Source organism: Strix aluco, chromosome 1 (assembly GCF_031877795.1).
Source record: "Strix aluco isolate bStrAlu1 chromosome 1, bStrAlu1.hap1, whole genome shotgun sequence".
Taxonomy (NCBI): domain Eukaryota; kingdom Metazoa; phylum Chordata; class Aves; order Strigiformes; family Strigidae; genus Strix; species Strix aluco.
In genome coordinates this window covers 115,866,138-115,889,811 of record NC_133931.1, presented here as the reverse complement: position 1 = coordinate 115,889,811, position 23,674 = coordinate 115,866,138, and the positions used below count along the sequence as shown (strand labels likewise).

The following is a 23,674-nucleotide window of genomic DNA, read 5'->3' as shown; positions in this document are numbered from 1 at the left end:
CTGCCTTGTGCTAGCATATTTGCAAAAATTTAATCCAGGGGGATAATTATTTTGTCCAGTTGGACCAGTCTATTACAAACTATTAGATCTCATTGACTCCCTTGAGCTCTGTAATTTGTGCTTACCCAAAGCATGATTTCCAGCAAGGCCTCTACCATCACTTGGAAGAGATACAAAGACATAAAACCCACCACTTCCTTTAATAATGTTTTCTAGTGGTTAGTCACCCTCACTGTTGCAAATTTGTGCTTTATTCACAATTAGAACTCGCCTAGCATCAATTTCCAGTCAGTGGTGTTGCTGGACGCATAGGTGGATGCCTCCTAGGTCTCTTCACTTTTTTTGTAACATAATTGATTTTTCATGAACAGCACAAAGTAAGGCTGAAATTAGCCCAGCAAAGCACTAGGAGACATGTTGGATCAGGAAGCCTTCCTGCAAGATATGAAGGTAATTTTTTATCCTATTTATTTTAATATTTTATTGAGCTTTGCATCAGGTTAGTGGATACTCTTTAACCGTGACTTCCTCTGAGGCAGCACATTGTTGATGCTAATACTGAGAAAATATATTAATCATTTGGCCTCTGGCACACTCTGCTCTCATTCTCTCCCTAGCACATTGTCCCATTTCTCAACAGGATGGTAATCAGCATGCAATTTTGCTATCTTGCTGATGGTTCAGACACGTGTAATCCAGATCTCTGTTTCACAAACGTGGGCTTGTAAAACTGGTGCCTCTGGATTGCTTTAGGCTCCTCTGCATGTAGGTGCATGTCCCTTCTATGTGTAATCTCATTGTATGGGCATAGGGATGCGTGTGCAGATGCTCTCAGGCACTACATCTTGTTTAGATAATAGCATTAGTTGATAGCAGGAATTGATTTACAAGGTCTCTTGATGTTTTCATTAAATGGATTATTTATGCATTTTATTTTTAAATATTTGCTCTTTAGGTCTAGTTGTAGCTCGTCCCATATGGGACTGACTAGTTTTATAGATCAAAACCCAAGGAATAATAATGAAACACAAGTTCCACCAGTTTTGATGGTAATTTGGTAACTAACGGTACCCAGCGCGTTCCCATACACCTAAGAAATCCAAACTGACTGACAGTCTCTAAAGCCTTTTTTTGGAGAGAGGACAGTGGGGCTGTAAATTTGATCATGACAGATTCCCTGGTCCCGGATGCAATTTGTGGTCAGAAAGATCTAGTGATGGCATCATAGAATGGGCAAGCACCAGTAACTCAGATTTTGCGTGTCTTACATATTCCAGCTTTGGTTTTTCCTGCTCTCCCACACCCAAAGTATGTATTCCAGCAATCTCAACATGGAGTCTATTTCTTTCAGCTATTGGATCGGTTCCACTTAGTTTAAATAAAGGTCCTAACTCTGGAAATGTTGGCATGTCAGAAACTGGTTTAATTCTGAATCAGAAGAGAGCATATTTCAACATTTCCTGCAGATCAGAATTAAAGGGAAATCTTGTTTTGGAAATTTTCAGGAGAAGTAGATTTAAAAGGATTTTTAAAAATATTTTCCTCATTTTTAGGTTCTTTCCATTATTAGGAGTGTTACCTGAATGAAATCTTGCTTTTAATTATCCAAGATAATTACTGAAACAGATTAGTACAGGGCATAGCAGCCTGTTACCGCTGTGGCGCATTGCACAGCAGTCTTGCATGTCTTCCCCATGACTGCACCATGAATAAAACTTTTAAGGACCATTATAAACAGAACACCAGCAGAAAAGAATCTGTTGTATGTGTTTTGGTGAAGTTAATGTTAACTTTGAAGTACTAGCATAATATAGAGTGAGTCGCAGACCTTATATCAGCAGGTAGCCCCTTTTTTTCTAGGAATACATCACATAGTATTTTCTCTCCAATGAAAAGATCATTAGTACCATGCCCGTCTCCTTAATAATAATTATTTAAAAAATGATGTGGGGTGGGGGGTTTTGTCCCAAGTCATGAGACATATGCTAACAAAAATTTGATTAAAATATCCATTCCAAAAAACTTGGAATCTGTATGCAACCCTTTTAATCTTCTCGCTTGCCTTATGTGCCAGAGGATATTGCTTTATGTGTGGGTGGATGAAAAAAAAAAAGAGTTTCAGTGAAGTCTAGATAGAATGCCAAATGTCAGTGCTGTCTTGGAAGCACCTTTATTATCAGTGAGAGTTTATCTGGTCTCAGATAAAGCAAAATTATTCAAAACACCGTAATAAAAGTACCTGTTTGTCTTTCCTCTGCTAAATGGCAGCTTATTGATTTCTTCACTGTGCTATTACAGTAGCAGAATTTGAAATGTTTTGAAAACATCCCTTAGAGCTACACAACAATAATTAACAGCATAGCAAGTGCTGAGCAGCAAGTAGCTGATAATGACAGAGTCTAATGTCGACTGAATGCAATTAATCATGGATACTACCCATAGAGCTTTGGATTTATACTCAGTTATTATAAAGCACTGATGAGGTCCCCTCTCGATCTTTCACAATGTATGTATTAAGAGTATCTCTTCGCCATAAGCAGAAGAAAGCAGAAGGAATGCTTTGAGACTTGTATTTCTTAATATGTTTACTATCGCTCCATTATGCAGTTAGTGGCTGGTATTCTCCTAGGAAGGCAGTATCATAGAGAAGCAGGAGCAGTTCATGCCTCTAATCTTTCCAGCAGACAAGACAACAGGCAATATATATGCACAGTCCCAAAGTGGCAAATAAGTGCCAGTGTTTTGATATAGGATACCTTTACACAACCTAAAACAACCTTTCATTGTCCAGCTTTGCCTAGGGTAAGCAACCATGATCAGCACTGTGTGCGTACCGGTGGCTTCATAATTCATATAAAATTGCATTCATTCTTTTCCTTCTCTGTTGTTCCTGCCATCATGTTCCACTTGATCGATCCACTCTAATAGTTGTTTGGCACTTGACAAGTGACTAGACTCTTAACCCTGAAGTGAGTTCAGAGCAAGTAAAAGGGCACAGGAGTTTGTCATGTTGCAGCACACTTTCAGTCAGATCTGAAACTCTTCATGGATGGGTAAAGAGGATCTTAATATTTAAAATCGTATCTCTCCAAACTCGATTCAGACACACTCACAGTCTCATCTAATCCACAAGAAAGGAAACAGGAGGGAATAGTGACTTTTAAACTGAAGGATACTAGGTATTCCTAGTCGTTAGGGAATTCATGGTGGAAGACTACCTATATCTCCTCCTTTGTGTACAAAAAGAAGTCTGATTTAACTTCAAAACTGAATGTGAAAGAATAACTTCACTGGTAGTCAAGGCATCTGCCTGATGAAAGGTGTGGTCAGACTGATCATAAGTCCCAAATACACTCTTAAATGTGTCACTGAATATGGGAAGTGAATTATACTGCTTGAACCTTACTGCTCCTTGTTGGTCACTGTCACGTCCAGCTTTCAGGAGTGAAAGTCTGCTGATGAGAGCAAATCATCTTCAAGGACTCACAAGAGAAAAACACAGCAACAAAACACTTCTTAGAAGATAATGGAGCCAAAAAAGTGAATAATGATTGTTGATACAGGTGGAAAGGTTCTTTGGGACTGACCCTGAAGCTGGGCTCTCGAAATTCCATTGGTGCTGAAGACACAGCTACAGAGTCAGATCCCTTTCTTGCTGCTACCATTCACTCCTTTTTAAAGTTCACAGTAAGCCTGTGGAGCATATGGACATGAAATGTTACCCAAGATGAAGGCTTAATCGGATTCCATACCTGACCTGATACTTCAGCAAAAAGTGAAAACCTCCACTGATGTGATGTGTTTTTCATTAATTTTGGAGGACATGAGTGTTCTTAAACTGGAAAGGATGTAAGTTTCTGGGTTTTAGACAGAAAGGCAGTATTAAGCTGAGGGAATGGGAAGGAAAATTCCCATGTGGCCAGACTGTTCCTCAGCTGAACTACCTCAGAACTGGAGCTGGATATGAACAGTTGTTTTCAGTAGGTATTCTATGATATGCAACTTTTGTCTAACATTCTGAGATAACTGTTTCGTCCTGAAGGTATTTCATAAGAAAAGTGAAGAAAACAAAGCAAGAAATATGATTGACAGTATTTCACTCTACCTGTAAAGAATAGTGGGGTTTTTTTCCATTGTCATCTCTCTTTCAGTCATTCCTCCATAGCGCTTTAGAGAGTGATAGATGGACATTGCTTTCCTAATACCTTGCTTTAAGTGAAGAGTGGTTCCCTTGTGCCTTATTTCCACAGCTAAATAGAAAAATGCAGCTCACTGGAAATCCGAATTTCAGACAAGAAATAAAACTTCAGAGCATGGGTGGTAATCACAAAGTCTACATAACTTTCCACAGAAGTAGAAAGTCCTTATTCCAATATCTTAATCATCTTATATCAGCAAGTTTTCAGTACTCTTGCATATTCCAGTGGATTTCTTTTAATAACATCTTTCTGATTAGAATGCTCTTTTTGCAAACATGAAAAAAAAAGAAATAGTTTGTGGGGAAAGCACCATATGACAATAAATGAAGAAGCAGAATTAAAAAAAAAAAAAAAAAAAAAAAAGCAGTGGAAAAGACAAACAGTGGTTCCTTGGTTGACTTTCTGGAGTTGTCTCCACAAGTCCATTTTCTGTCTGTAAGTGAAATGGACAGGAGTGTTTTAGTTAGGCAGCTGGGTAACCAAAAAATATTATTTTGTTTTCCCAGAAAAATAATATTTTGTAAAATCTTCTGTGCCCCTGTAAATAAATAAATAAAAAGCAAAACCAGTAAAGTCAGCAAAATAATTAATCATTATGTTTTGAGTAAGGGGAAAACTTTGATTATGCAGGATTTTATTTTCTTTTTTTCAAGGATGGTATTTGTCATGTGTCATTCTAGTCTAATTAAAGTAGAAGACATCTTTAAAGCCAAAGATACCTGGAAGGTGAAATGATCATTTTCTTTCCTATCACTTACCATTTTCCGTCTTGGGTTTTTTTCTAAAGCTAGAATTCAGTGCAACATTCCTCCTGAAAACAGGAGGACTATCCAGGCATTTTTTCTTTCATGTGTATCTTTTTTATTTTACTCCTAACTGGACTGAAATCTGTTAGTTTTGCCACTGGTATTAGTAGAAGCACTAATGAGAGCTTTTATCAGATCAGATGTCTATCATCAACATAGGATTCATATTTTTTCCCTTGTTTGCATATCAAAAAGTATAAAAAGAGAACTGCTTGTTCAAGACAAGGAGATACAAAGTATCAGTGACATACTAGTTATACAATCTGTTTATTTTCTGCCTTATCACTTATTATCAGTAGTTACTTCATTTCTCTCCATCACAGAGCAAATGCCAGGCAAGCCGCAGAATTTTACATCATTTTCTGCTACACCTAGAAACATCATCCCTTTACTTCTACGAGAGTGGCTGCTATGAGTCTGAATTAATGACTCTGTATGTTATGTTCATGATGGACATTAAGTCTTCCAGGTATAATTTTCTGTAAAGAAAAGCCATTTCATTTCTAGCTGAATAGGTACTCTATCATACTACCCAAGTCAGACAAAGTTATTATTTGGCTTTTCACCAAGTTGTACAGTATAGAAAGGTCATATTTTTAATAGCTTTGTACTTCATGGTAATCAAATTTGTAAGCCTGGAGAAATAAACTACTTGAATATATCAGTGTTCTCTGTGCATGTTTAACCACTGCTGCTCTGTTCATATGGTACCCTTACTTTATGCTGCAACAGCAGAGCAGGCTGTGTTTTATCTTGGTTATTAGCTTTGTACTTTAAGGTATAACATACTATTCATATAAGAGCAGGACTAGCTAATTTGAATGATTTTTTGCTAAACTCCAGTTTTGAGGACTAAACCAAAAGATACTGTACTCAGTCAGATGTCTGATGAAACAAACAAGGTTACATTACTGTAAACCTGGGTGCACGTAAGTGTTAAGAACTTGCTCAAATCAACAATAATTAGAAAGAACACCTGCTTTTAAAAGTCAATTTTCTTCCGGTTGACTGGGCATTGCATTTGCAGGAAATGGATGCTGATTACATGCAAATGAAATTTCTAAGGTTTTCTTGTGTTTCATTTTTAAAAATAATCATGCCCTATTGTGCACCAGGAACAATCCAGGTCACTTATTGTTCAGCAGCCCCTGTATGTCAAAAAACAGCTGTGAAACCTTGAAAAGTCCAGAGGAAAAGAGAAAATTTTGCATCAGCACTTGGGCTATCTATCTTCTAAAACATTAGATTAACCTGAGGTTTTTGTGATTTTATAATAGCTGTTGTTATGGATTGGCTTAGAGTCAAGGTACAATCTGACTGGTGAAAGGAGATGAATTATTAACCTGTAACACAACGGCTGGGAATTGGGGCTGCCAAGACAGGACCGTTAGTGCGATGTGTATTGATGGCTTCTTGATGATGAGCTTTTTTGTCTGTCTCAGAATAGCTGAGGCTAGTTGCAATAGCCACACTGCTTTGGTAATGATACCTTTCTTGGTCATTGCTTTCATTGACCTTTCCCTTTTTCTTCCATGAATTTTACCTTGCCTGCAATTTGGTGGTCAGAGTTTGAAGTCTACAACCTTTGGCAATGCTTCTTGACCACTACAATAAGGTGAGACTCAGATCCTAACCATTACTTTAAATAGTCTCTCTTACATTTAATTGCTAAAAATGGTACTAACTACAATTTAGTATTTAGTCAAAAACCTAAGCAGTATTGTCATGGAGACAGAAATCTTCCTCACCTGTTACAGATTTCATTTCTACAGTGCACTGCTAGAACGAGGCTTTATGTTTTGCCTATACAAATGCTACATATACATATGATACAAAATTTGAATCCAAATTGCCTAGAAATGTTAATTTAAACTGCATTGTTAAATCATATGATGTAAATCCCTTATTCAAAAATTAAAGTGGTCTTCACTGGATGTAGCTTAATTCACTTTAGAAATGACCATATAGAATTGCAATACATTTTAATTAGTCAAATTTAAAAGCTCAGTCAATGTAATTTACCTGAGCATCGCTTGTACTGTCCTCTGTCTTTAACATGTTCTCTCATGAAAAGCCTTACTTTGTCAAACTGGTACTTTTCACAAGCATGAGAGAAGCGGCAACATGTTTTACCTCTGTTAAGTAGTGCTTGCCTCATGACTGGATTCCATCATAGAATATTGTAGTACTCAGGACTCACCTCTAAAAGACACACATTGCTGTCTGCTCCAGCATGATCTAGGCCCCTGATGAGTTGCTCCTGCAACTGCTTTCACACAGCAAGAAACCCCAACCCAGAAGAGCGCATTGCTCCATCTAAACTGTTAATGTTGGGTTGATGGTTGGACTGGATGATCTTCAAGGTCTTTTCCAACCTAGACAATTCTGTGATTCTGTGAAACACATATCTCATCTTGCAAGTGCAATGGGATGGGGGCCCTGCTTTGCATTTTGAGTAAGTAGGTCACAGAAGCAATGACTTCTGTGCAGTGAGCCTGCATAACTTAAAAAATTATTGTTTGTGGAGAATTAAATGGATACATCAATATGTTTGACAAAGGTTCTTCAGAAGTAGAGTCTTTGGGCATGCATTGAAAAATGAGGAAAATGTAGTGCATTTTGATTTTCACTCTTTTTTTTTCCTAGCTCTCCAGTTTGTAGCCATCTTTTCTTCCAGTCACCATTTTTTCCTTGCCTCCTGAAACTTCTTAAACATGGCCCAAAAAGCAATGCTTTTGGTCCAGTGGCATTTTTTCCCTTTCTTTGAAAAGAAAGAAGTTGTTGCTGTGACAACTTACTCTAAGGTAAATTTCAGTTTCAGCTAATTATCAACAAGTAACTTGTAGTCATCACATCAAAAATAAGATTTAACTAAACAGAAATATCAGCAGATTTTTGATATTTGAAATCAAGCATCACAAAATTTTAACACATATGAAATGGTGTCATGAGCATAATTACATTTAAAGTTCTGTGACTTCTTGTTGCCCTATTTGTAATAAGGTCACCATCATATTGGTGATCACCAGGTACTGAGTATCAAAAATGATTCTCTTGAGATGCAGTTACAAACATTTGCAAGATGAGATTTTTTTTGCCTGAAGATAAATTTAAACTTACACAGCTTTGTTCTAACAAGAGGTACTTCAGGACTGGATTGATATCTTTGAAGAGGTAAGTCATTTTTCCATGAAAAAAGGGGGAAGTCACCTTCTGATGCTTTGAACAAAATGAATTAGATCTCTGAGTGAAGATTTGAACTGACAAAAGGCTGATTTTAAATCCTCTGTTTTGTGCAGAGGGCTCTAGGTTGTGATTGCTCTGCAGACAGAGTGGTTGTGTACAGCCGAACAAACAGCCTGTGACACTGACACATCATTCATGTGGCATCTCCATTCTGGATGAGGTGATTGATTGCAGTCCACTTGCAAGGGATATTGTGGATAGACTGTGTGGCTACAGCAAGGAAAAAAAAATGTAGCTTCGAAAATTTCCTCTTTTAAGAAGTGTAGACTCTGACTTACTGGTTAGGCTCTGACTGTATGATCAGCATTTGATACACGCATCTTTGGGAGCAAATCTTGTGAAGACGAGTGTTGGGATATCTTACATTCTCATATGTTTTAGTGTTTCTCTGCAGAGATGTCTGTGAATATGTTCCTTATTGACCCATGTGCCATACCTGAAATGTTATGTGACATCTCTGTCTTTCCCCATTGTTTGGTGCTACTATTTCTCCTCTCCTCAGACTGGTGCTACAGGAGTGACACATAAGCAGCAAGGAGGTGTTTTGCACACTGGTGTTATTATAGTCCCAGTACAATCAGTCAAGCAATTGGACCAAAATGGCAATGTCATGATGGACTCACTTCTAGTGCCTCCCAGCAAAAACCTCCAGTGCCTTATGGATGCCAGTCTCAGCCAAATAGATATTACAAATTAAACCAGAAATAAGGTCAATTTCTGAAAATTTCATCCAGAAAAGTCTCATTAAAAGCAACTGAGTTCTTTACCTGCTTACAAGTGCAGAAAAGAAGGGATTTCATTCACTCTGTGCAATTGTTATCCCCGTGCAGCAGCTGCAGCAATCAGACAACTGCAGGCTGCTCTCCCAGCTTGTGACCTGGGACTCCTTTAAACCACGCAGCATGTTTTGTGCAGTGCTACACCAGCCTTTTGGCCTTTAAGTCACCAAGACACTATCCCAACATAGCAATGTGAAGATCTGGAGGCCAGAGCTTTATTTTGGTGGCCAGAAATGGTTTCAGTTTTTTGGTTTCTTTGAAGGAATTGTCAAACTAAGCTGAGAACAAGCTGTCATTCATAAGCAGTGCACTGTTTGCACTTTGGTAGTTGTAAAAGTGGTCAAAGGTTGTCTGGAAGTCATGGAGGAAAAGAACAGCAAAAGAAAAGGGACATTAACTTAATTTAGTAAAGAATAAAGGAAGGCCACATAAATGTTAAAGTCTGTGTGACAACATACCTTTTTTTTATATTCCCTTCAAAGTTAAACAAGGGATGTATCATTGGAAAGGCAGGTTGATTGTCTGTGGAAACATCAGTTAAGTTTTAAAGGAAATATTCAATGAGCATAAAATTCACAAATGCATAAATCCCTAACTTTGTATCATATGAAAAGGAATCTAGTGTTCCATTTCCCTGCCTGTTACAAACCCTGTCTCATTAAGGGTGGTTCCAAGGAGCTGATTGTGGAGAACTGAAAAACAAGAGGTTTGAGTACAGCAGGAGGTTAGAAGGTAAGCATAGGGACAAATAAGCAGGGAAAGCTGCTGCAGGTCCCAGCGAGATGGAAAAACTGGCAGAGTACTGTTCATTATGTGATGAGAACCCGAGGAATGGGGAGAGACTTGATGGAATATAGGGAAGAAACCTAAAATGTGGGATTTCCAAAGCCACTGGAGAGGTTGAATGTGTGCCCAACCCTCTAAAACTGCTGCATAATTCTTGATCTTAACAGTTTGAGTTTTTTCTCTTGTTTAGTACCTGTAATATAGTCTGCAGTCACTGAGACTGAAACAGCTTGCTGGAATGTGAAAGGACAGTGCCCAAAGTTAGCCTACCCACTACCCTTCCTTTTTCTTACCTTTCCCCTGGACCAGGTGGAAAAGAACAAAGCCAAAACCTTAACTCATATTAAGTAACTGGCACATACAACTTTCCAGTATTCCAGTCATATTTCAGGCATGTTCTTTGCTGTATTTAGTGCTGAGTGCATTTTTGAGTGTCATGTGCTGCTGTGGGTGGCTCTCTCTGGGGGTATCCAACCAAAAGCAATGATGAGTTAAGTCAAGGTAGAGTTAAAGGGGAGGGGGTGGTGAATACAGATATATGTTGAAAGGCTGGTATGTGAATAATTGTTCGTGCCAAATCCAAAGTCCCAATGCACGTTAAAGGTTGAGGTCAAATCTATTTCTAATGTATTTTACACAACTCCATTAGAAGATTCTCTGAACAGAAAGAGAGGGTGCTGACAACACTAGCAGGAACAACCTGCCCCTGCCTCCCCCCAAGCACTGAGAACGGCAGAGTTTACAGTACTGAGCAGCTATGCAGCTAATTGTTTGCCTATAAAATTATAATAGACTGCATGATAGTGCAAGTGATGTGTATCTAAACTGAAAGAGAAATCACCTGGTGATTCCTTAATTGCATTCACTTGCATGGCTAAAGAAATAAGTTGTTCTCTTAAGATTTCAGGCATCACACATGCATTTCATCAGGACACAAACTCCAGCCCAGCAAAAAAAATGAGTGTGAGATCCAGGAAGGAACTGTCATACTCTGAAGTAAAACATTTAAGTGAACAAAGGAAAAGATGACTGTGCTCTCATGCAGAACCAAACTCAAATGTCGTTGTGAATGTTCTTCTAATTGTTTGATCACACTGAAACAGAGCTATCTGGGAAGGAAGTATTTGTGTTTACAGGCATCTGAGAAACACCTGGAGTCACAAAATAGAAAGGGTAGAACAAACAAAGGGGTGGAGGGGAATGGGGCAAGGTTTCTTGTGCTTGGTTTCATTTCCCTTTCTACTTAAATATTTGTATTGCAACACTGAGACAGCAAATGGTTAACAGCCAAAGACAAAACCCACTGTGACCGTCAGGTCTCTGTGCAATCATCAGCAGAACTAGCTATTCTAGCCAATTTAATAGCTTGAAAATGAACTCATTAGTGGTCTTTTATCAGTGGAAAAAAGTCTATTAAATCCGGATGTGTGAAGAAGCAGTACCGAGGCTCATTTCCATCCCACTTGTGACCTGAACAAATCAGAGAAATGCTTTTCAAGGAACAGGGTCAGGCTTGACTGCAATAAGATATTTTCTACACACAGCACCCAACTTGTATCTTTCCTTCAAGTTTCTGATGCAGTTAATTTTAATTTACAGTCTATTTGTCGCTCCCCACATCTCTCCCTCTCACCTCCTCCCCAGTACCGCTGTCATCCATAAACATGTGGGCTGTTTATACTTTATAAAGAGAAAATGTACTACAGTCTGTTGGATTTCTTGATATACCTGCCCAGTGATAGCCCTCTGACAGCTCTGGGCTCCACTTCTCACTGACTGAGGCAGTAAATAAAGATTCAGATCCTCATCTGGAAACTAAGGACCGCAGCAGAATGATGCTGATTTACATCAGCTTTGGATCTAGCCAGAGCTATGGGCAGAGGCAAAATATACTCCAACTTTCTTTCATCCCCTTTGGAGAACAGAAAGCCAAATGTAAAGTGTTTGAGATGTACTTCCCCCCAAAGAGGCAAAAACATAGTTTATGTCAGGATATCAACATTGCTCTGGGATTATGTCTTAAAATTATCTATGAACAGCTATTTCTATATTTTTTGCTTCTGACATAGAGCACAATATTGAGTGATCTAACAAACCTGAGACTAAAATACACATTTCCCTCAGAAGGTGGTATATCTGTAGGATAATGCTGTCAGACAGCTGTTTGCCTTTTAGCAACAGTCCACAGTGAGTTTTAAGTCTTTTGCCTCTTGAGGAGACGATCATTTAAGGACTGTTGTTGACAGAAATATCCAAAAACCATCTCATATCTTGGCATGAATGATTTAATTATCTTTATAGGACTAACTGTAAAAACAACTGCTTCAGACACTTCTGAAACACTGTATTTCCACAAGTGATAGTATCGTTCCTAGAGAACTGTACGCTGTCACTGCATACATAGTGAAATAACACTCTTCAACACTGTATGAGAAAGCCTGTTTCCCTTTTCCCTTGCAACTATTTGGTCAAAAGTTAAACTCATAATGGAATTAAATTATTTTTTAAATTTAATTCCAGACATTTTATGCACATGTATTTAAACTTACATTACTTAATAATATACTAGGATTACTTAATGGCCTCTCATCCTGCCCTGAAACATAACCCTATTATTCCAGTCTTAGCTCTCTTATGAATAGAAAATCCCAGCTATTGTAAATTCCTCTGAAATGATGCTGGGATTTTACAGTGAGTCTGTGGGCTAGTTTGAGACCACCAAACTCATTTACTGTTGTCTGTTAAGCCAGGCATGAATCACAGATCTCTGGGGTGAAAATTTGCTTTATTAACCCCCTGGGTCACCCAGCTACCAAGGCAACGGCTTTCTGCAATGAGTAACTCCATAACTAAAGCATCAGCCACATGAAATCCAAATCCCTTGATTAGAACAAGGGCTGGTAAACCTCAGACCAGGCACATAAATACTTCCCAGAAGTTTGTTTAGTTCTTAGCAGAAGCTGTTCTCCTTCACTTGCTTTGAAAGGAGCAAAATTGAAAATTGTTCCCCAGCCTGCTTCGCCAGCCCAGAGCTGGCCTGATATCTTGATTCGCATGGTCCCAGCCTCACAGCACACCACAGCAATTCTCTTGTCATTGCTTTGCGTACTTCTTGCATGCCCCTGTCCTGGGGGATGCCCATCAGTCCAGGAGGTCTGCACATGTTATTAGCTTGTCTTTTAGATGCTGTACAGTTTGTTGAGAGCCTATCATACACTTTATTGTGCATCAGAAGAGGAGACACGGGGGATACTTTATCCCATGCAGTCCAAACTGAAATAAATTTGGAATTAAGACTAAGTATTTATTTAGTATTTTAAGGTAAGCAGAAATCTCATTTACCTAGGAAAAAGGTTCCACCCTGTTAGGTATTCTGAAGTCTGGTTTAATTGCTGCATGTCTTTCAAAGACATAAAAAAGTTCATAGAATTACAAGAATATGCCAAGTGATTGTAACAGGAAAATGTTGTTGAACAAATAAGTGTCTGTCTGATTTAAGATGTTAAGATTTGTATCCCTGTGCAGCAGTAGATGCCCTGCAGCACAGGCAGGCTGCAGTGGAGCACTGTTAGGCAAGTACCGTTATTACAGAGCATTGCTCAATCTGCTTCCTTGCTGAAGCTTTTGACACACTGTAAATTTGTTTGTAAAATTCGACTGTGCTTTGCTTAGCACATCTATAGACCGGCAGATGTGTGCATTTGTGGCTGAGAAGTAATTTTATGTTATCTGAAGTCCCATTTTTATGTTTCAAAGTCTTTCTCCACACATCACTGGGAATGTTAAACTCTCACAAAGCAAGGGAGAGAGCCATTTAAATAACACGCATACAGATAACATGCTGGCTTTTATTCTTTGTTCTCAGAAAGTATGTAATGTACAAGAAAAGAACATGGTCACCTATCCCCTTACTGGAGAAACTGTCATTCCTAATTCATTTATACAGAGTACTTAAGATGCCTTGAGCGAACTAAAATAGCTTTAAAGGAAAATTAATCTAGTTTGACTGGAGAAAACTAGTTTGGTTTTTTTTTTCTAGAAGTGTAACACATTTGTTAAAGAAAAAGGTCGTGCTGCTTTTGTAGGCCCATTCAGGAGGACTGTTAATAAAATCCTTTGCCGTGTTTTCCCCTCCCCATGGTGAAAGGGTGGCAGCACATCCAGCCACCAAGCACCACCCAAGCCAAAGTGATGGAGTGGACTCTCCTGTCGATGCTTGCATTCTGTTTGGGTCCAGACTGGGCAGCACTGTACAAGGTGAAAGGTAATGTCCTGCCCTGCTGGGAGGTAAAGCCCCTCGTCCTTGCTTGCTGTCGGGAGGAAGACCTGAGCCACCTAGCCCCAATGATGTCAGGGCAGCCACACTGGCTTTGGATGTCTTCTGAGAAAGCAATCATGAAATGAAGGAGCAAGTCCTCTGTGCCCAAGAGGGAGGACCAGGCTGGCAGGGTTATGACTACTGAGAGACTGAACTGCTCAGGACTGAGTTTCCCATAATAACTCTACAGCACATTATCTGTTGGCCTTGCCTGAACTAGGCATGTCGAGCAGACACCTTGAAGGGCAGAGTTTGACCTCTTCTCTACAACAAAGTTGTTGAAGAGGTGTGGGCTGGCTGAGAATGACTTCTCAGCCTTGTCTTCTTTTCTTCTCGCATCTCAGGGAGCCCTGTTCCTGTGGCTTTTTGTGTTGAAGGATTTTTACTTGTTGCTTTGTGAATAGAGATTTAAAGCACTGATTTTTCTAGGAATACGAGGGAAAGTACTTTGTAGAAATTAACACACTATTTTGCATTAAATTAATCGATTTGTTCTTTTTTGGAGGAGGGAGAAATGCTGTACTGATATGCATGATGGTTCTTTGGTTCTTACGATATATACTGCTCTCTGTCAGCTTGGTGGCAATGTCAGTGTGCTCTTCAAATAAGAGTTGAGATTAATTAATGGGTAATGTGTTAAAGTAGCAACTTTTCTTTATATGGCTGGATACTGTCAAGAGTACTACAAAAGTCTTTCTAATGGTTGTACAGTGGTATTTAACAATGTTGTTGTATAACAGTAATACCACTACTTGTAGAGTTTTTTCCTACAACTTTTAAAAGCACATAGATTTTTTTAAGGGCTAATTTCTGTCGTCTGTATTCATGGGAAAGATTTGGACTTTTGTCCTGAAAATATATTTCAGGGGAAAGTAAGAGCCACAGTCAATTTTGAAATTGCAAATCTGGGTAAAAAAACAAAATCCCAAGATGTATGGTTTTCATTGTTTATATTAAAATTCTGTAAATGTGTCAATGAGGGAAAGGTTCTTTTTTTTTTTAAAGAGAATTGCAAACTCACATGATTTCTCATTAAAAAAGTCTAGATACTATACTGGTTGTAAATAAAGCTATTTAGAAGCAAGGTGTCCAGACAAGGGCAATGAAGCTGGTGAAGGGTCTGGAGGACATGTCTTATGAGGAGCAGCTGAGAGAACTGGGGTTGTTTAGTCTGGAGAAGAGGAGGCTGAGGGGAGACCTCATTGCCCTCTACAACTACCTGAAAGGAGGTTGCAGAGAGCTGGGGATGAGTCTCTTTAACCAAGTAACAAGCGATAGGACAAGAGGTAATGGCCTCAAGTTGTGCCAGGGGAGGTTTAGACTAGATATTAGGAAGCATTTCTTTACAGAACAGGTTGTTAGGCGTTGGAATGGGCTGCCCAGGGCAGTGGTGGAGTCCCCATCCCTGGAGGTGTTTAAGAGTCTGGTTGACATAGCGCTTAGGGATATGGTGTAGTTGGGAACTGTCAGTGTTAGGTTAATGGTTGGACTAGATGATCTTCAAGGTCTTTTCCAACCTTGATGATTCTGTGATTCTGTGATTCTGTGACTGCAGGGTTTATTTAGGGACTAAAGAAATATTCCAAAATTCTATCCTGGAATCAACGAAGAAATAATTTTTTAAAAATATTGAGATAAAAACTCTTTAGAAGAATAAGGCAGTTTGTCCATATACGTATTTTTTAAAAAATCTGGACTATGTGTACGTAGCATCTCTTCAATTTCTTTATAGGTTTAGAAATCCCCTGCCATAGAATATCATGTAGATATTTAGAGCTAGATACTGCAAAATAGCTAAGATATTTGTCCTGGTAGCTCACCCCAAAAATTCGTTAAGTAAATCCTCCCAGAAGTCTGGGCGACTACTTATCCCTGTAATGTTATCTTCTTTGTAAATGTAGGTGATCTGTATATGCCAACATAGCTTCACTGTTACACAGGTTGCACAGGTTGTACAACACCCGTTGTGAAGGTTAATATGTGTTAGATAGCTGAAGGACAAAAATTGATATTTCTTATACAAAAGTCTTTATGAGTTCTGATATGAATCCTCTAAGATACCCATGTTTATACATCATAGCTTTAAGAGCATGATGGTCTTAAAGAAATACATCGTACATAGGCTGACATGGTCATCCTGAAGGTCAGATATTAATATTTAGTAATTACTGATTTTGAACACAACCTAGCATTATTTTAAAGTCGTTATAATTGTGTAGGTGTGTTTATAATTTATTGTCATATTGGAATCTCATTAGATTCAAATACATTTCTCTGTTCCCTGTTCTGCTGACCAGCTGGTTGTTTGCTGTACAGTTCAGGACATGCTTAAGAAAATGTACCTTTTCTTTCACTTTGATGGGAAGTGAGCAGAAAGCATTAGTCTGTCTGATGACATGGGACTGAACTGTTGCATAGCTCCCCAAACAATGGTGAATTCCACTTCATTGTAAAGAAAAAAAAAAAAGGTGCATCTCATTAGTTCTCTGCTGTCATTTCCTGTAGGTTACCAGCTTTAGAGCACTCCTTTGAAATGTCATATAGCTGGTTTTAAAACAGGAAGAAATTATCTTGGAACTTTTGAAGAATATTGACATTTTTCCTTTAACAAATTAGAAGCTGAAAGAAGACAATTGAAAAAAAGTGTCTTGTCTCACTCACATCCCTGCTCCATCAAAATGCTGTCCTTTAGGGAAGGGATATACTGTCTCCTGACTGTCATCACTTACACCATAGAGAAGCACCTATGAAAAGCTGAGAAAAGCAATGTTATTCCACCAGTCTGCAGATGGCTATAAGTATTAATATGGTCATGTAAAGATTCTTAAATAAATTACAATGATACTGAAAAGATGACAGTAGCATCTGATAATGACTTACATTTGAGACCCCGATGTCAAAATTTTCTTATTCAGACAGATGAATTTCATAAAACTGTATAGACAGACACAGAAAATATAGTAGCTGTCACTCTTGTGTTGCTCCTGTCTAATAAGACTGAGCTTTGAAAAAGTCATTGCATGATTATTTTGATTTAAAGAAAAGAGAGGTTATATTTTGCCTGTATAGAATTGTGTCTATAGAGTGACGTATTATGTAATGCTGGCTGCATTTACAGACCAAAAGAGTCTTAAGATGGTATTGATTTAATCTGTTGAGTAGGTTTTCTGCTGCAGTCTTTTATTAATTGGAGTGGTCACTACAGCACTGAATGTTTTCCTCATTCCTGAAAATTATTTTGGCATAATGGGTTCACCCTGACTTCAGCCTACCTTTTTATAGCCACTGTGAGTCTTGGGTAGCAGAGTCTGAAAGGCAAGATACCCAGCTAACAAACATGTATCGCTGTACCAGAGGAATGCACAAAGTGCAAACACTAAAGCATGTATCTGTATGACAGTAAATTACCCAGGCTTCATTTGAGCTGAATCTTTTAGCATCACAGTCCAGCTGGTAAAAAACACACCTGGGAGCACCCATCTCAGAGATGCTGCTGCGGCTGGCAACCACGAGCAGGGGTAAAGCACATCACAGCCTTGAGTGAGCTCAGCAGCTCCTGAAATAATACTGTAACCGGAGCTCCAAGGTTGCTGTCTCTGAGATTGTTTTCCTCATAGCAAAGTGGAACGTGTCAGCTTTCAGCCAACTAAAACCCATTCAGGTATCTATCCTATTCATTCCTTATTGTGCTTTGCATTTCTCTTCTGTTTCCCACCAGAAGATGTAATGGAGACTGTCTAGAGGAGTAATATAAATAAAATTTTACCAACACCAGTTTGTAAGGTGCAAGAACAGATGCAGTATGATTCACTTACTATCAGGCCTTTGTTCCATTCTCATTGCTTTCCTGCTCAGTTAACTTTTAACAAGAGTGAACTCTTTTGAACAAGCCCCTGATTCATTCATTTTAATACTTTCATTTATCTCCTGATGCCTGCTGTGGATAGGAAGCCTAAAGATATTTCATTAATGAAGCATGTGAAAATGAACCAAGTGGACAGAGTAAGCTATTAATTAATTTTCATGTTTTTTGCTTATCAGGGTTGTGCAAAATAGTTTGGGCAGATTAAGAACACATTTTAACCTTATCTGAAATGCTAACGGAATGAAACTGGAAGTCAAAGTATTTAGCAGCTTCTGTAGCACACAATGTACCACTCATGTCTGTCTACTGTGGGTCAAGAGCAATACAAGAATTGGTGGCTTTTGGCTCACCAAGCACAAGCCACAAACACACATCTGAATGGGGAATACTCACTTAAAATAGCGGAAGGAGTGTCTCGTAATCTCAGCTATGCAACTATTAACAAGTAGTTTTTAATAGTAACATTTGAACAGATCTTTTGATGTACAGAGTAGGGAGGAAACCTCCAGCAAAACTCCTTTGTAGGTTAAAAGGGGACATACACATTAGAAATATTGGTCTTGTAAATTAGAAGAGACTCAGAGATATGTGAATACCATTTTTATTGTAAAAACCTAAGAGTGGCCCTATGGCTTGCAGCAGAGGTATATGGAGCTCAGTACTATGTCGCTGATGGCAGCCAATTGCGGACATAAGGGCAGAGCACATGCTGCTGTGAATAGTCTCTCACCACACACTGACCAGCAGCTGAAGCATTTCCTGAGGTAGACACAGTGTTTTGCACCACTGCAGGAATAACAGGGGGAAAAAAAAAAAAAAAAAAAGTGTTGTATAAATGACTTGATTAGTGTATGTAAATTGTCCAGTTTAAGACTAGTCGGTATGATTGCATAAAACCACCAGAGTCCATAGATTTCAGAGCTCTTTTGAGTTTACTGTATATGAGCTATTCTTTCTAGAGCTGCTTGGTGCAGTTGTCCCAGGTTTCACCTGATTTATGAGTCCATTCCTGTAAGTGCTAAAGGCCCTCCGCTCATAGTTAATTGAGTCCCTGTCAAAGTCACCAGAATTTAGCTGCTAATCCCAGTCCTTGTGATCAGTTGTTTTCTTATTTGCTGTATGTTTCACTCCTTTGCCTGGATTCCAGTTTCAGAAAACTCTCCCTGGAGTGCTTCTCCTGTCTTACCTCCTGAGTGACAGAAAGTGTCTCAGCATCTCATTTCTCTACACTGCAGACTACTTTTAGAGTACTGATCAGACCTGCAGATCTCCCTCTGCCTAGAAAGCTGTTCCTATTTAAAAATCTGTTTGGATACTGTTTTCAACCTCTTGAATGTAGGTAATACTCCATTTTTACTTGGTAGCTACTAGTGTATTTTATTTTCCTCGAAAAAATGTTTCAGTATGGGTCCCTATTCCCTTCTTACTGTAGGTTATGATTTAATGAGCTTTAATAAGCTTAGATGCTGAGATAGATAGATAGGTTCTGCTTCTTACATTTAATATAATGTGTTGCCATGGAGATAAGTTCTTCTTTATCTGACAAGTGACAAATAAGCCAAAGAAGACCTTGCCAAAATAGTTCAAAGATTGGAAATGTGACATTAAAAAAATCTTTTTGCCACTGAGCTATATTATTTATTTTGCCGCTCTTTTCCCTGTTCTATTTTATCTCTTCTCTCTGGAACCAACTTTACCATCTCCACTCATGCTATCAGGACATGTTACCCAGTGGTGGAACTGGCATTTGGCTCCCTTGTCTTGCTCTCTGTTCCCTCATCAGCAAAGACTGAAAGGCTTTTTCTTCATCACAGATCCAACACATGGTTTTTTCATGATCCCACATCTAGCAGTTCACTGTGCAGCACTGCAGGAATTGCACCAGTTGGGATAACACACAAGCTCATCTCCTTCTAGGGTTTACAGTCTCGTTGTTTTAGCTTGTTCTTGGTACTTTTCCAAAGCTCTTTGCCATTGTGTGAGTAACCCTACTGGATTAGTAATTTAGGGTTTTGTTCTTGGGATTTTCTAGTTTAATTGGTTAGATGGATTGAATAATCAATTTAAAATATCCACCTGTCAGGGTAGAGCTAGACAATTGCCACCCTCTTGTGTTCAGGCACATACTGAAGCACCAGAGTCAAAATTGTTCTCTTTTACCTTATTAAAGCACTCGGGAGCACTGCCACTGATTTAACCCCTAACACAGCAATGAGGGCTGTGCACTCAGAAAGCACAAGACAAGATAATCTTCTCAGCACTGGAAATGGCGTGAATAGTGGGAGTAGTGTGTGGAGCTTCCACAGAGAAAGGAGAGAAGAGCTATGTTGACTCTGAATGTTTTCAGTTGACCACTGAGCCCCAAACTAAAAGATAAATTTTGTGAGATTATCATTCATTTTCACTTTGCAAAGACTCCTACAAGGGCTGTACCTTACTGCACCAATCACTACCCTGGCTTGTGTCTTACATCTTTGGTGTATTCACATCAGCACAATTTATTTGTTTCCAAAAAGGACTGAATTTCATGTCTGTGATGTAAATATCAACAGTCTTAAGAAAAATTCTGGCTGAAAGGAATGCATGTGGTATAGTAGTTCAGGCAACCTGAAATCCTCTCCTGCCCTGCTAGGAAAGCTCACTGCTCTCTTTATTGCATGTTAATTTATGGAAGACATATGAATTTAATTATGGAAGATAAACAGGTTTGAGTTGCAATGAAGTGGTGCTTCTGTAAGTGTACAAGGCATATTTTTCAAATTCTTCAGAAATGTTGTGCTAACAGCATTTAAATTTATAGAAAATTTACAGACTCTATTCTTTTCTTTTTTACCTGAATATTGAGTACTCTACAATCATATTCTTTTAATCAACAGAATATTTGTTAGCTACCTCACAGAATGCTACTTTTTCCCTAGCTTGATGTTCTGAGCAATATAGGAAAGTCAAATCCAAATCGGTTGCTCCATTATTCTGGCCTTCAACCAAAATTACTCTAATTTAACCAACTAATTTTATTTAATGATTAAGTACTCATTTGAAATGTGTCTGATTTTTTAAAAAATCTAAATGTGTCTCAGAGAATCCAAATTGAAAGTAGGAAAAATGCAGCTAAGTAGTCAATGAAGTTCTTAATTTCATGTAAATATCAACAAAAGTGCTACTCTGGTGTTCTCCATAAGAAATAAATTACATAGAACTAAGAATTCAGAAGCAAGGAGGCAATAACAATAGGATGGCTATATGTCATGTAAGAGGGAAAGAAGAACATTTCTGATCTGAATATTTTTTGCTTCAAATTAATCAGTCACATGAAAACCTGGTGGTCCCCATTAGCAGCTATTCTTCTAAGCCTTCTTTCAGTTGTGAATGTTCACATTTTTGGAATTGATTTTTCATATTTGAATATATCAGTTGAAACGACTTAGTTTCACCTGGCATCACACTAGAGCTATTAAAATTCCTGTCATTATCTTTCTCACCATAAATTGGAAGAGATTTGGGAAATATTCAGTGCAACTGAACTGAGCTTCTAAAAAGAATTTGCTTATTACAGGATTTCTTGTGAATATTTTATATAAGAATTTTTAAAACTATGGTCTAAAATATGTGTGGAAAGTATTCTGAATTTTTTTCATTGAGCTATGTTGATGTGCCAGAGTAAATCATGTTTAACATTTCCAAAATAAAAATGTTGTGTCAGTGGGTTGAATTAACTACCTTAGTGATGAAGCTGCATCTGACTATGATGGAGGGTTCTCACTTTAGCTTTCTTCTGTATATATTAGAAAATAATTATATTAGGGTATACATTAGGAAATCATAAGATTTCCAGAATGGTAGTTGAAACAAACCTCATGAGGTCTCCAGTCCAACCTCCTAGTCAAAACAAACCTGTGGCCAACACTGGATTAGGTAAACATGGATATGTCTAGCCAAGGATGGTGCATCCACAGACTTGTTCTGTCATATTTTTCTATCAAGGACAATTTGGGTCTGTAATGTTTGTAAATGCCCTTCAGGTAGTCATAGGCTAGATGACCCCTTAGCCTTCCCTTCTCCAGACCAAGCAACCTCAAATGTCTAGTGTCCCATGCTCTAGGCCCTGGACCATCTGTGTAGCCTTGTGCTGGGCTCTCCCCAGTTTCTCAGGATAACTCCTAAACAGGGGGACAGAAACCTGAGCACAATATTCCATTTTTAGCTTCACCACCACCAAGTGGAGGTGGATGGTAACCATCCTGACCTGCTAGCCAAGTTCCTCCTAAGGCAGCCCTGTGTGCATTTTGCTTTATTTGCAATGAGCTCACACTATTGGCTCACATTCAACTCAGTGTCCATCACTACCCCAGGTCCTCTCCAGCAGGGCTGTTACTCAGCCAGTCAGTTCCTAGTGGGTAGTCCTGCAGGTGCAGAACAGTTCACTTATTGAACCACACGAGATTCTTCTGGTTTCTCCAACCTTTACCTGCTGGAGGACAAAATAGTCACCCTAATTTGCAAGGATGCAATTCTGTGTCATTGTCCAGGTTGTAGAGGAAGACATCTCACAAAATAAGCCCCACAGCAGTCCCTGGGTTATTTTTGACAAAGAAGTTGCTGTCACGCAGTCCCCATGATGTGGCACATAGCTTGATTTCACTTTTCAGAAGTATTGAAGAAAACATATAAATTACATATTCCTAATAACCTCTTACATTAGGGCAGAATCGTTCTTCGTATAACTCTTCTGAATTTGGAAATTATTTTTCTCCTTATTTGTATGAGTAGATAATCTGTTCTTTCACAGTTTAACAATAGTAATCAATATTATTAGAAAGGTCTCACTTTTTGCATTGGGAAGTCATAACTTTGAGAGAGCAGAATTGATTTTTTAGAGCCTTGATAGCTAAACATCATAATTTTCTTCTCATTTAAAGAAATTATTCTTCTGTCCATCTAGGTACCAAAAGCTTCTGTAAAACGTTATTAGTATTTAAGAAGAAACATTGGGTATTTGTCAAGAGCTTTACTGCTAACAAACTACAGGTGTTTACTTCAAATTTGTGCACACTGTGTATTTTAGAATGCACACTGTGTATTTTAGTATTCACCCTGTGCTAAGAAAACAAACTGGCAACTAATTATCTGCACAACTTCATAGAAGTCACTTATGCCAATTCCAGTGAATATTCAGTATATCTCTTCTGAAGTACCATAATTCAGAAAGGGACATATACGGACCAGACTGGAGCAAATGCAAGTCTGAATGAAGCCAAGATGTACATCATGCACTTAGTGCTTATTTATAGTCAGCAGTCTTCAGCCATGGCAAGAATCAAGCTCGTATTTTCTTTATTTTTGATAAAGAGAGAACTTACATAATCAAAGTCTATCAGAAAAATGTCTAATATGTGGAAAAATTCCACATATCAAATAAGGAGGCAAACATTTCTCCTCAGGAATGCAGGTGGAGCTCAGCTTCTCTTCAGGGCATGCATATGCAGACTCAGGCTTACTTGAACAAGAAGTGCCTCTTTGCCCAGGATGTCCAACATTAGTTGCAGGAGAACTGAGACTTTCTTACTGCCTCTGAGGTTACCATTGTGCCAGTAATAGCCCTCCACTTCTCCCAGGGGAAAATGCATCTTCCTCAGTTAATGAGTACAAATGAAGTTGCCTGATCTTCTCCAGAT

At 38.6% G+C, this 23,674-nt stretch overlaps 1 protein-coding gene across 2 annotated transcripts in view; it reads left to right on the top strand.

The window, feature by feature from the left end:
- ADARB2 (adenosine deaminase RNA specific B2 (inactive)) overlaps positions 1-23,674 on the top strand; it is a 317,822-nt gene that overhangs the window by 62,448 nt on the left and 231,700 nt on the right. Inside the window, exon 2 of one of the 2 annotated variants that reach the window (XM_074832041.1) lies at positions 6,572-6,620. The exons of the other annotated variant lie outside the window; for it this stretch is intronic. The gene's annotated coding sequence lies outside the window, so the exon portion shown is untranslated. The remainder of the gene's footprint in view (positions 1-6,571; positions 6,621-23,674) is intronic. 2 annotated transcript variants of the gene reach the window in all.